Genomic DNA, 13,598 nt, shown 5'->3' with positions numbered 1-13,598 from the left:
AGTCTTTTTACCTTTCCCTTGTTAACACACCCCTATGTATACTTACCTCGAAACGCACTTTACGCGTTTGTCTTACCTTCTCCGTGACCATATTACTCACCATGTCTTAGACTGAGTCTTTGTGCAACTCACCATGTTGACTCTTTCTCTTCCTCTTTCTCGCAGAATATAATCCTTGTAGCAGTGTTTGAATCACGATATCTATCTTCCGTTGCGTTCGTTCGTTCTGAATACCACGGTTTTTAAGATCTGCATCTTGGTGGGCTCGAACCACCGAATCAGTGCTTCGTAATGAAACGCGCTATCCAACTGCGCCACTGATCCATAGTTGAACATTATAATTTTATAATATATTTTCTTAAATGACCTTGATATTTCACGGTCACTGCAGGAGTTTTGTATGTGAATTTTCTTGACTAGAGTATTAATATGGCAAATAAAGCACCGTACTAAAAAAAAAAAAACGCTCTTCATATGATCGTCCAGATCGAAAGCTAAAAGTTTAAATTCCTGATTATGACTGTTAAGGCGAATGATAAGTGGAATACCGAGTACTCGAATATCAGATGTCTTGTTGTTGTTGTTGTTGTTGTTTTATCTCAACCTGTTTCATCGGTCATTTTAAAATTCGAACAAGAAAAGTGTACATTAAGAACAGATGCTTCTGCGAATGTAGTAGCAGAAATCTTGAGATAAGAAACATATTTTTTGCGATCAGAACATTTAGCGAAACTTGATTGACGCTCTTGAAAAAGATGTAAATTGCAGTATTTTTGCGAATCAGTCTTCATAGGAAAAACAGCAGAACTAATTTTTGCAATTTCAGCATTTTTTCAGTATAAAGTGTTTTTTATATGAATCTTTCAAAAAAACGTTTACAGATCACTATTAAAAATACAAAAAGCGTTTTTCAACGCCTATCCTTCAAATAAAAACGCGACATAATCAAGATCCAGTAGCATTTCGTTGAAAGTTGGTTTATCGTAATCATCCACTCGATCAATGGTAAAAAACGGATCTAGCGAATTGAGACCTTTTGTTCACCTTTCGAAGGCTTCCGTGATTGAAGCTCCTTCCTAGCCATTTAAAATTATTCCACGGTCATATAAACATAATGGTCCTTGATTCAGTTAAATTGTAGAGGTTTTTCGGATTGACGGCTTCATCTCTTTTGTAAAAGTTTGGTTTACATTGAGAGCACATTTAAGAGGCGTCTGACCAAAGTTCATCAGCAAAGAAGTGATGAAATATCTTTGCTGTTATGACTGCGACACAATGTTTACCACAGCCCATTCTTGACTTCTTCATTCGACGGTCGAAGCATTAATGGCCTTCCTCTCTTTTGTAAAAAAATTGTGGACGTTCGCTTTTCTGTTTTCTCTTTGGTCTATTAATTGAAGCATATTTGACAATTAAAAGTTGTATTTTTCCGCTTTTTTATTGGATAGTTCTTCCAGCGATCGACAGGCGGTATTGCATTCAACGATTCCAAATCAAGTTTCTTCACGAGATGGAATGGTTTCCATTTTAAAACCTGGGGAAAGAAAAAAAGTTGACGTGCAAATAAACGTGGATAAATACGCTAGGGATTCGGTTAACCGTTTTCGCTAAACTGAATGAAAAAGCAACCTATCTTTTGTTCCGTCCCGACTACAGCAAGGACGTGATGGCCTCACAGCTTTGAGGCATGCTGATAAATAAGTGCACGTTCATTCGTTTCGGCACCCGTTGTGGACACCAATAAAATTGTCTTGTTGTTTCGTAACTACGCCATCCTTAGTCGCTTTTTTCGGCTGTCATTATGGACACCAAAAACATTGTCTTGATGTTTTTGTCGTAACTACGCCATTCATAGTCGCTATTTTGGTCACTAATAACATTGTCTTGACACGCCACCCTTAGGTGCTGTTTTCGCTGACATAGGCCATAATCTCCTTTCTGTAGTCGGGACGGAACAAGACATGGGCGAGCCGATTCCCTAGCTTATTTTTTGTTGTGCTGGAATGAAAATCGCCGCAATACAATATCTTTACACTGGAAATTAATTTGGAAGGCCGTAACACATTTGGAACTATATCAATGGAATTAACCCTATTCGGTCGAAGATACTTCGAACATTTATGACCAGAGGGAGGAGGGGTGAATTCCGCCCCACCCTTTTCTCACTTTTCCCCTTCTCCATAACTTTAAACAGCCTTGTTTAAATACACCAATCCGACATCTCCCTGGACTGTGCGGTAAAAAGGGTCTGGGGAAAGTTAGTGGACACAAATTTCTAGAGTCTTTAGTAATTTTTGGTTGCTCAGGCTTCGAGGGTTAAATGTTTCAGGAAAAGAATTGGTAGCTAGAGTGTTTGTTGCTGCTGATACCAATGTTCCACTTGTTAAAACAGCATTGGAGGTAGAAGGTCTCCTTATGGAAGAATAACAAACCAAAATCCTACATGGTGAGGTACTCCCTGATCCCAATTAAGTAATGTCTCATTGGATTTGTGAAACTGATGGTATTACTCAGTGGCCTTGCATAACATACCCTGATATATTCAACTACTTTGCTTTCAATCCCAACGAGCCTAGCAGGTTGGATTTAAACCACTAAAAGCATTCAAAAGCTAAGCGTTATTTTAGTAGGGGTGGCTTGCAGATGTCTGTTACCACAACATTGATTCATCATCAGCATATTGTTTTTAAGACTTAATTCTTAGATACCATTAAATAATGTGCAACATGAATTTTGGATACATGGTGCATTATTTTAGCAAGTGTCAACTCCTAACACTCCTGTAGTCTAACGGTATGATTCTTATGGGGAAATTTCATAGGAGATCCAGGTTCAAATCCTGGCAGGAGTTTTAAATATTTTAATCGTAGAAAACAATGCAAGTAAAATTTTCGCATTTCTTTATTTTTAAAATTTTTATAAAAATTAATCTCGAAAAATTTTTTTAAAATAAGGATTTTCAAAAATTAGTGTAAAAATTTGGCAATTTTTCTCTCCTGCATTGTTTTCTATAAACTCCTTGTTATTTTTTAACTAACAACATTGTTCACAAGTTATATAGAATTTGTGAGAAGTTATTAAAGTAATAGCTTTGATGTTCTTTTAAGATTTGTGGCAATAAAAATATCCATTTCAATAGGTGACCAAAGTTAATGGTCTTCTTTCTTTATCTTCCTCTTACTGCGTTCATTCAGGCTGGGAAGTTTAATCCGAGCATAAGTGGCGGACTTTCGGATTTTCATCAAAATTTCAAGATGGTAATTTAAAAAGTATTTAATTTTGGATGCAAAACAATCGATCAGAAAAAAACCGAAAGCATGGAGCAAGGTGTTTTTAAATAACATCGTTCTTTGTTGCGCAATTTTTTTCCCCTAAGTTTTGTAATTATTATATGCTATAGTCCAGAGAGAATGCTGGCTTGTGGCTAATAATAATAAAACTGGTGCTTTCATTATAAATATACAGGAGGGACATAAACACAGATCTAAATGTGGATTGTTTTCTTTTTTAAAATTTGGTCTGTAAAGTTCATCATTTGTTTTATCTAGCTTTTCGTAAATTTTTGAAGATACCGTCTTTGTCCAGTATGCATTAGTAGTAGTGCAATACCGACCTGTTGAAAGGATTTTTTTAGGCCGACCTCCTTTTTGCATAAGACAGATATGTTCTCACACAGTGCAATTTATATTTAGAATTTGTGATATTTTTCACTAGAAGTTGCTACTTCCCAGGGGTTAGGGGATATTCCAATCAAAAATTTAATGGTGTTATGGCTTTTGTACTTAGAAGTTTGAGCTTGCAAATCTAAAGCTTTGGTTTGTTCAATGTACAGCTCGGCGCAAGCATGTGTATCGCATTCTAAGTTCAACAACTTGTCAAGTTTCTTTTCATTATAAAAAACTTAACATCAGCACATTGTGATCGAACCATACTGAATGTAACTACAAAATAAACAAAATTAAATGCACCAAAATAACTTTGATCACAACAAAACAAATTCCTGTGCTTACTAACTTTGCCCTAGACCCCTGACTGCGCATTGAATTCAAAATGTGGCGCGCGTGTTGGATTGGTGTTTTCAATAGTATATCATGAAAGAGAAAGGCTTGCAAGGATAAATTGTTACTTCTGTCAGTAAAACTCAATTACTTACGTTTTAGAGCAAATTTTTACATCCTTTTTTAAGTTTTTGACAGCCAAATAAAAGTCATTTAACATATTTTTTGATTTGTACATATAATTCGCATAAATAAAGGACAGAAATTGCCCGGAAATCCGTTTTTTCCTGATTTTCGGGTAAAATAAAAAAAAACTTTTTAAAAAGATTCACCTCGATGAAATAAAGCTGTCCAGTTTCAAGTCGTAAGGAAAATCCTTACAAATGATATTATAATGTCCCCCTTATAAGGATTTCATAAAAATCTTTAGGGGTATATCCATGGCTCCAAGAGGTATGGAACAACCGATTCGGCAATTTTGACATATATTGTTAACTTTTTGAGCACTTTTTCATGAAAAAGAACTTAAAGTACTTACTTAGTACGAATATTACATTTTTTTAGTTATATATTTTTTAGATATATGTTTTACATATTAGAAATATTACAGGAGCACTCACGACCCTAATATTTCGAAGACAAATAGAAACAAACAATTGTTTGAAGTTCCAGAAATGAAACAAATTATTTGTTTTTTAGAATTAAAAGGAGGTTCGTCCCTTTTTATATCTTTGTATACTTAACACTTAATTATAAGTATCCCGTATAACCTTTAATTGAACAGAACAATAAAAGAACCGATGGCTACACCGAAAACAAGTTGAATGTGTAATAAAAATAATGAAGAAAAAAATGAAAAAAGAAAATGAGAAAAGGCGTTGAAACCGGAAAACACCGTGAACATTCGAATTTCGTTTTAGGAAATATATATTTAGTCAAATGAAGAGTTAAGTTGATTGAATTCGATGAGAAGATACTGCAAATTCTTTTAGATTTAGACAAAAAACGGAAAAGAGGAAAAAGCATTACTGCTAAATATCTCTTTGACGTCATTCTATTTAATTTAAAGCATTGTTCCATGCGTCAATAAAAATAATCAATTCATTTTGTTGTATCTTTATTGCCACAAAAATTCGTGATTATCTTTATGTAATATTTTAAGTACACATCATGACTGTTTGAAGAAGAGGATAGGGGATTAGGTGGGGGTTTGGGGATTCCGCCTCCGGCTCGTTATTTGCTATGTTGCGTAACTATGATACTGAATTTTTATCTGTTAAAGTGGTATAAAAAGAACTATATTGCAGAGGATTGTCTTTTCTGAAGACACTTGATGAGGATATCATAGTATGTGACGGCACGACAAAATTAAGTCCAAAATATCATTAATTAGTTGCCATGGTTACCCGTGCTAGGAGAAGTATAGGCAAAATATGACATTCTGCTGCTTGACGCCTTACCAAGTAACTGAATAACATGCGTTATTTTAAGCGCCTTCTCGGCTGCTTTTGTTCCTCAAGTGTCACTTGCATGGATTGAGTGAAGCGCATTTTCGCAAGGCTGACTCGTCTTCCAGACAACTGATTCGGCATTTTTTGGACGACAGGAAAGCTAAAACAGGGCAAAATATTTCGACAAAACAACTGAAAGACAAAACTTCGATTTGAAAATCGAATTATATTAAAACACAAGGTGGTACTAATGGCTGCATCTACAGAAGAAATTGTAAAGCGTGGGTGCTTCGATCTTGAGAATTCTTGTTTCGCGTGGATTCTGTACTTAAATGGCAAAAAACTTGTTTAGAGATTATTTTATGGACATTCTTGACTTGTGAATCGACAAAAGGTGTACGCCAGCACTATTTCGACCAGGAAAGCACCAAATACCTAAAACCTTAGTCTTAAGTCTAATTGATGACGAGTTTACTTCAGAGGGTGCGTCGTTAAGACAGCTTTCTGAATGCTTGTGGAACACCACATTTAATCTTCAGAACTGTCATATATTGCCTTAGGAGGCCCTAAAGTATCATCTAGCTATTGCAAGGAATTAAACATCGACGGAGGGGCACGAAGAGCTGTCTAAAAATGCAAAAATGGTTGCTATGGGCGTTGCTATGCACTTATATTTGCGGTTGGGTGGAAAAAGTGGCAGAATGCGCAATGAAAACCTAAATTTGTCATAAGCACTACTTGTAATGGTATTCTAAGGTGAATTTGCTGTCAGAAAACAGCTAAATGACAATTCTTGAAGTTTAGAATTTCTTTCTAGGGGAACCACCTTAAACAATGTCCAGCCAAAATAATATATTTTATATATAATCAGAAAACAATTAATAACTGTTGTTTTTAGTATAGAATATGGATAAAAAGTATTAAAAATTTTGTTTAAGATAAACAGAATATGGATAAAAAGTATTAAAAATTTTGTTTAAGATAAACAGAATATGGATAAAAAATATTAAAAATTTTGTTTTAGATAAACAGAATATGGATAAAAAGTATTAAAAATTTTGTTTAAGATAAACAGAATATGGATAAAAAATATTAAAAATTTTGTTTTAGATAAACAGAATATGGATAAAAAGTATTAAAAATTTTGTTTCAGATAAACAGAATATGGATAAAAAATATTAAAAATTTTGTTTTAGATAAACAGAATATGGATAAAAAGTATTAAAATTTTTGTTTTAGATAAGCAGAATATGGATACAAAGTATTAAAAATTTTGTTTTAGATAAACAGAATATGGATAAAAATATTAAAAATTTTGTTTCAGATAAACAGAATATGGATAAAAAATATTAAAATTTTTGTTTTAGATAAACAGAATATGGATAAAAAGTATTAAAATTTTTGTTTTAGATAAACAGAATATGGATAAAAAGTATTAAAATTTTTGTTTTAGATAAACAGAGTATGGATAAAAAATATTAAAAATTTTGTTTAAGATAAACAAAATATGGATAAAAAGTATTAAAAATTTTGTTTTAGATAAACAGAATATGGATAAAAAGTATTAAAATTTTTGTTTTAGATAAACAGAGTATGGATAAAAAATATTAAAAATTTTGTTTAAGATAAACAAAATATGGATAAAAAGTATTAAAAATTTTGTTTAAGATAAACAGAATATGGATAAAAAGTATTAAAAATTTTGTTTAAGATAAACAGAATATGGATAAAAAATATTAAAAATTTTGTTTAAGATAAACAGAATATGGATAAAAAATATTAAAAATTTTGTTTTAGATAAACAGAATATGGATAAAAAGTATTAAAAATTTTGTTTAAGATAAACAGAATATGGATAAAAAATATTAAAAATTTTGTTTTAGATAAACAGAATATGGATAAAAAGTATTAAAAATTTTGTTTAAGATAAACAGAATATGGATAAAAAATATTAAAAATTTTGTTTTAGATAAACAGAATATGGATAAAAAGTATTAAAAATTTTGTTTAAGATAAACAGAATATGGATAAAAAATATTAAAAATTTTGTTTTAGATAAACAGAATATGGATAAAAAGTATTAAAAATTTTGTTTAAGATAAACAGAATATGGATAAAAAATATTAAAAATTTTGTTTTAGATAAACAGAATATGGATAAAAAGTATTAAAAATTTTGTTTCAGATAAACAGAATATGGATAAAAAATATTAAAAATTTTGTTTAGATAAACAGAATATGGATAAAAAGTATTAAAATTTTTGTTTTAGATAAGCAGAATATGGATACAAAGTATTAAAAATTTTGTTTTAGATAAACAGAATATGGATAAAAATATTAAAAATTTTGTTTCAGATAAACAGAATATGGATAAAAAATATTAAAATTTTTGTTTTAGATAAACAGAATATGGATAAAAAGTATTAAAATTTTTGTTTTAGATAAACAGAATATGGATAAAAAGTATTAAAATTTTTGTTTTAGATAAACAGAGTATGGATAAAAAATATTAAAAATTTTGTTTCAGATAAACAGAATATGGATAAAAAATATTAAAATTTTTGTTTTAGATAAACAGAATATGGATAAAAAGTATTAAAATTTTTGTTTTAGATAAATAGAATATGGATAAAAAGTATTAAAAGTTTTGTTTTAGATAAACAGAATATGGATAAAAAGTATTAAAATTTTTGTTTTAGATAAACAGAATATGGATAAAAAGTATTAAAATTTTTGTTTTAGATGAACAGAGTATGGATACAAAGTATTAAAAATTTTGTTTAAGATAAACAGAATATGGATAAAAAATATTAAAAACTTTGTTTTAGATAAACAGAATATGGATAAAAAGTATTAAAAATTTTGTTTAAGATAAACAGAATATGGATAAAAAATATTAAAAATTTTGTTTTAGATAAACAGAATATGGATAAAAAGTATTAAAAATTTTGTTTAAGATAAACAGAATATGGATAAAAAATATTAAAAATTTTGTTTTAGATAAACAGAATATGGATAAAAAGTATTAAAAATTTTGTTTCAGATAAACAGAATATGGATAAAAAATATTAAAAATTTTGTTTAGATAAACAGAATATGGATAAAAAGTATTAAAATTTTTGTTTTAGATAAGCAGAATATGGATACAAAGTATTAAAAATTTTGTTTTAGATAAACAGAATATGGATAAAAATATTAAAAATTTTGTTTCAGATAAACAGTATATGGATAAAAAATATTAAAATTTTTGTTTTAGATAAACAGAATATGGATAAAAAGTATTAAAATTTTTGTTTTAGATAAATAGAATATGGATAAAAAGTATTAAAAGTTTTGTTTTAGATAAACAGAATATGGATAAAAAGTATTAAAATTTTTGTTTTAGATAAACAGAGTATGGATAAAAAATATTAAAAATTTTGTTTCAGATAAACAGAATATGGATAAAAAGTATTAAAAATTTTGTTTCAGATAAACAGAATATGGATAAAAAGTATTAAAATTTTTGTTTTAGATGAACAGAGTATGGATACAAAGTATTAAAAATTTTGTTTTAGATAAACAGAATATGGATAAAAAGTAGGCAGGGTTATTTTAATAAACTCAAACTTTTGATGCTGTCGTGGAGAATTGCTGACACTTCAAAAAATGATATCATTTTGTTTCTGTGTTTAATTAAAATTTCAACGCCTTCTTTCGTTCTAGCAGAAATGCGCATTGGTAATTTTCCTGTTGAATTTTATTCTATTTTTGTTTGTTTAAAAATGGGTGGAAATATTTCTCTCATAGCTGAAATCGACTTTCAGAGTAATAACGAGTGTCAGAGTAATTATACAAAAGTAATCTTAAAACATGTCTTTCAAACCATACTGAGACTAAGTATTCAGAAGGTACAATAACTTGAAGAAAAACAAAATAAAACGTAAAATTCACTACTCTTTTTGTCAAAAAAATTGGTAATTTTATATAAAATGCAGGAATAGAACGGACCAGAGTAGATAATAGAAACATGCATTTATTTTTGTCCTTCTTTGTATTTGTTTTTGATTTTGATAGATGATAAAAGGAGGCATAGGTTGTCGTTGTAAAGAGGCTGCTTTCTGGTGGGATCTATTATTCAAATTATGTTCTAGTGCAATTTTTTTCCCAGCTAAAAATCTCCCTATCAAAATATTAGCTGGGAATTAGCGTATTATTTTGTTAGGAAAACCTATGGAGGGAATGGAGGGGTGAGGTGACAATAAAGTCAAATCTAGTAAATTTTATTGGCACAAAATTTGACCATTTTTCGAAATTCATGACATGACCAGAAAAAAATGTTATCTGCTGTTTGAGTCCAAGGTAATCTATTTTAATCTGATGTAATCGCGTTGTTAATTCTAGTAATATGTGATATCGAGAGAAAGAAAATGCGTCCAAAATCTACCTCCCTAATCAGTTTTCCTTTCCTGAACTATAGAGAGCAAATAATTTTGAAGTAAGAGTTGAAAAAAACTGGAAAGAAAACAACATTAACACATGAAGAAATAAAAAAAGTAGCGGGAAAGAAAGGTGCTCTAACAAGTTTACATAGTGTTCGAAAGTAACAATGATTGTCAATGTTACGACTTTTTTAGTGAAGAATAATTGAGTTTTGTTTAATCGCTTTTGTGTTCTTTCTTCGTTAGTTGAGCAGTTTACACCAAAGACTTTTAAGTTGACAAGCAGCGTTTCACCAACATCTACACATTTTAGACAAACCCTTTCACTCGTTAAAACCTACCTAGCCTATCTATATCTTCCTCTATCGGTGTATATTTTCTCAAATTATTGTACCTTAATCGCCATAATTTTTTACCTGCTGCACCATATGGCACTTAATGCAGAGACCAGGCTATCCACCGAAAACATGGTATCAAATTTCCTGAATTTCTCTGACTTTTTGAGGTCTAGTTCCCTGACTTTTCCTGACTTTTTCAAGAAATTCTACAGCTAAACAGAAAAACAAATTAATTAATAATGAAACAAATAACGAAACTCATTACACTATAGAGACAAGCAGTTAGCAAAGTAGGGCAAACCAAAGTTTGGTTTATTTTTTACAGATCAGAAACACGGCATAACATCAATAAGGCATGCAACTTTGCATTTGCAATTTTTGAATTTATAGAAATAAAGTTCTATCAGTCTATGTCAAGTTAAAAGACAAAAAATTCCCAGACTTTTCCAAAAAGTGGGTCTTTTTCGTGACTTTCTCTGACCACAGATAAAATTCCCTGACTTTCCCTGATTTCCCTGACTCGGTGGAACCCTGAGAGATGGCCTGGTAGATGAACCTACTGGTAAATTCGAGCTTCTTTCACACAGAAGAAAAATTAGAAGTGTTGTCCGAGGTAATTACGTTTATAAAGCTCGACGCGAGAGTATAATAAATTTTCAATTTGAGTTTACAAAAGAAAAAAAAAATTCAGAAAACGATTTGGTTTAAATTTGATCTTTATACCTTTTGTAAACGGACTTTTACGAGTATGTGGTAGCTTAGCGCTATACGGCATTAGCTGTAAGCAGCATTAAAAAAACTTGTATCGTGATTTAATTAAATAGAAGCTACCTGAGAACTTGCTTGTCCATGAAATACGCACATATGACTTGGTCGTATATAGTATTTCGCATAACCAGTTTACACAAGACGTTTAAGTCGACAGCCAGTTTTTTACCGATATCTAAAAATATGAGAATTTAGTAAATATTTCGCAGAACCATAAATTGTTAACAAAAACGCAAACTGTAGCTTATTACCAACGCATTAATGTTAAAAGAAAAGCAGAAAGTCAAATCAGGACCCGTTTAAATAAAAAAAAACAACCTCATCTAGGGGGCGCCCTGTTCTTTCATTAAACAACAAAAATGAATAAGTTACATACCTGCACAGTTCCAAATAAACACATCGGCTGAAAAAATATATTCATCCGTCCATTCGCATCAAATATACTTCTTTATTCTGATAGACTTAACATTTTATCATTTGACACCTCCCAATGGAGTTATACATATCTTAATTGATCACAAATATCTAGAACGCCTGGTTTCCATCTAGAAAAGTTCATGCGAATTAATATAGTTGTGTGTGATAACATAACAAGATGGAGGCCAATAAGGAGAAGGGAAATAAATGTCGCTTTACATCATTAAGTCATCATCACAAATTTAATATCGTTGATCGTCCGTCTAGGGTAAAGGATTGTACATCCAATCCACCTCTATATCAATTTCCTAAAAAAAAAAAAAAAAAAACTTGATGCGTTATTCCTCGTCGGATTTTGAGCAAGATCTTCTAACAGACGTTCATTAAATGCCACTCAACTATTTTATATAAGAGAATAAACGAAGGTTTTTTAATCATTTCATATCAAGGCATAGCTATATCTATTTTCTGGCCCAAATTTTTTGTCCCCAAAGTCAATAAGTCGCTGTTCGAATTATACTAGATCAGTTTTTGTCTATAGTAATTAGGAAGAATGATGACTATTTATTTAGGTTTTTAAGTCGATAAAAAGTTATGTAAACTACTTATGGATATGCTATTCAATGATGTAATTATTATTATTATTCAGACACTGTTATCAATGGGGGTCCCGTGATCTAAATGTATACATTAAGTATACAACGGCATTACCTACCAAATTTCCCTCACATGGCATGGGTTGACCCATAGGTGTGGTAAAAACACTTGCTAAACATGTCCACGCTGTGGACCAAACCACGGACCCTTGTGATTACGAAGCGAACTCCACGCGCCACAAATCGTAATCACGGTTTAAAAACGAGGCCCGTATGAACAGAATTATAAACAAGATGGGGGCAAGCGAGGTGGATTTGCAAACTCGGCAAATTATGAACAAGCCTGACAAAATTAGAAACATTTCTGAGACGCCTATGAATCAAAATATTTATAAATTGTTGTTACAAAACATTGATGTTGAAGTAAAATTAAACGCTGAAGAAGAATTATCTTGGTAAATCTTTGGATTTTTTGCCATTATTTTCTACACGAGAAATCGATTATGTCGCCAAATGTGGTAAATTAAAGAAATTACACATATAAAAGACATTAGAAAGAGGGCTCAAATTTAAGGAGGAGAGATAAATTTCTTTGGAAAGTTTATTTACAGCTCGGACATTGAAGTATCTTTCATCTAAGGCTTATTGTCTGGCTAGTACGAAAAAAATCCATAAAGTTGTGGAAATTGAATTAAATTGACGAAATAACGAGGTGAAACATGCAAAATGCAATTGTCACACAGACATGAGTGGCTACTGCAATCATGTCATGGCCCTATTGCCCTTCACTAACGTAAAGCGAGTTCCAACAGAAAAATCCTGCACTAGTGTTTTAAGGAAATGGGGTGTTTCAGGAAATAAAGAGACACTTAAATACCCAGTTAAGAAAACTGTTCTTTATGGCAGTGTTAAGAAAAAGGTATATCACCTACAATTTTTGAAGCTAGACTAAATTGCAATGCTTTGGAAGGAATTTTTGGAAGGAATATCAGATTCCTGGAATTATTCAGAGGATGAGTTAAAATTCTTAGAAAAAATCATCACTAACATATTTCCGCACGTAGTGTAGTGGGTTCGTCTGCGCCTTCCAGTTCTGGGGACCGCAAATCGAATCCCGCTCACTACCAGGCAGTATGTTAGTAATGAATAAAGTAGTTCTTCTTCAATACGACTTACACGCGTTATACTCGCTCGTCATGATCAGAGGTCTGATCGGGGTGAAGCATTCTCTGTTGAGAATGAAATACGGATGTGCTATTATAAATATTTACCTATGCAAGTAAAAGTGTTACCCAGCGTTTAGAAGCCTGTGGGGCAATAATTAAGAACTGTAAACTGTGCCACACATTAAGGTGGAGCACCCTAGTACAGGTATACAGTATGTCAGTGAAAGTATAAAAATGAATGTTACTCTGGGCAGCGCGCTTAGTACAGGTGAACAATGTCGCACATTCATGTAGGTACAATACGTTTTTCAAAAAAAACTTTATCTCAGCTTCAGTTTATATAACAGAAACACAGGAATCAGCCCGTCGTTAACACTGGACTGAGTGATTAGTACAGATAAACCGTGTCGCACATAAGTGTAACACAAAAAATTCATGAAACCG

General features: G+C 31.3%; 1 long non-coding RNA gene across 1 annotated transcript; it reads right to left on the bottom strand.

The window, feature by feature from the left end:
• Window positions 1-33: 33 nt before the first annotated feature.
• On the bottom strand, window positions 34-12,362 carry LOC130628534 (uncharacterized). Its single transcript, XR_008981844.1, has 3 exons — window positions 11,352-12,362; window positions 11,039-11,150; window positions 34-1,534 (listed from the first exon to the last, which is right to left on the bottom strand). It is a non-coding gene; the product is annotated as an uncharacterized LOC130628534 (long non-coding RNA).
• Window positions 12,363-13,598: the final 1,236 nt, after the last annotated feature.

Source organism: Hydractinia symbiolongicarpus, chromosome 15 (genome assembly GCF_029227915.1).
Source record: "Hydractinia symbiolongicarpus strain clone_291-10 chromosome 15, HSymV2.1, whole genome shotgun sequence".
NCBI classification, from domain to species: domain Eukaryota; kingdom Metazoa; phylum Cnidaria; class Hydrozoa; order Anthoathecata; family Hydractiniidae; genus Hydractinia; species Hydractinia symbiolongicarpus.
This window is presented reverse-complemented; position numbering and strand designations above follow the sequence as displayed.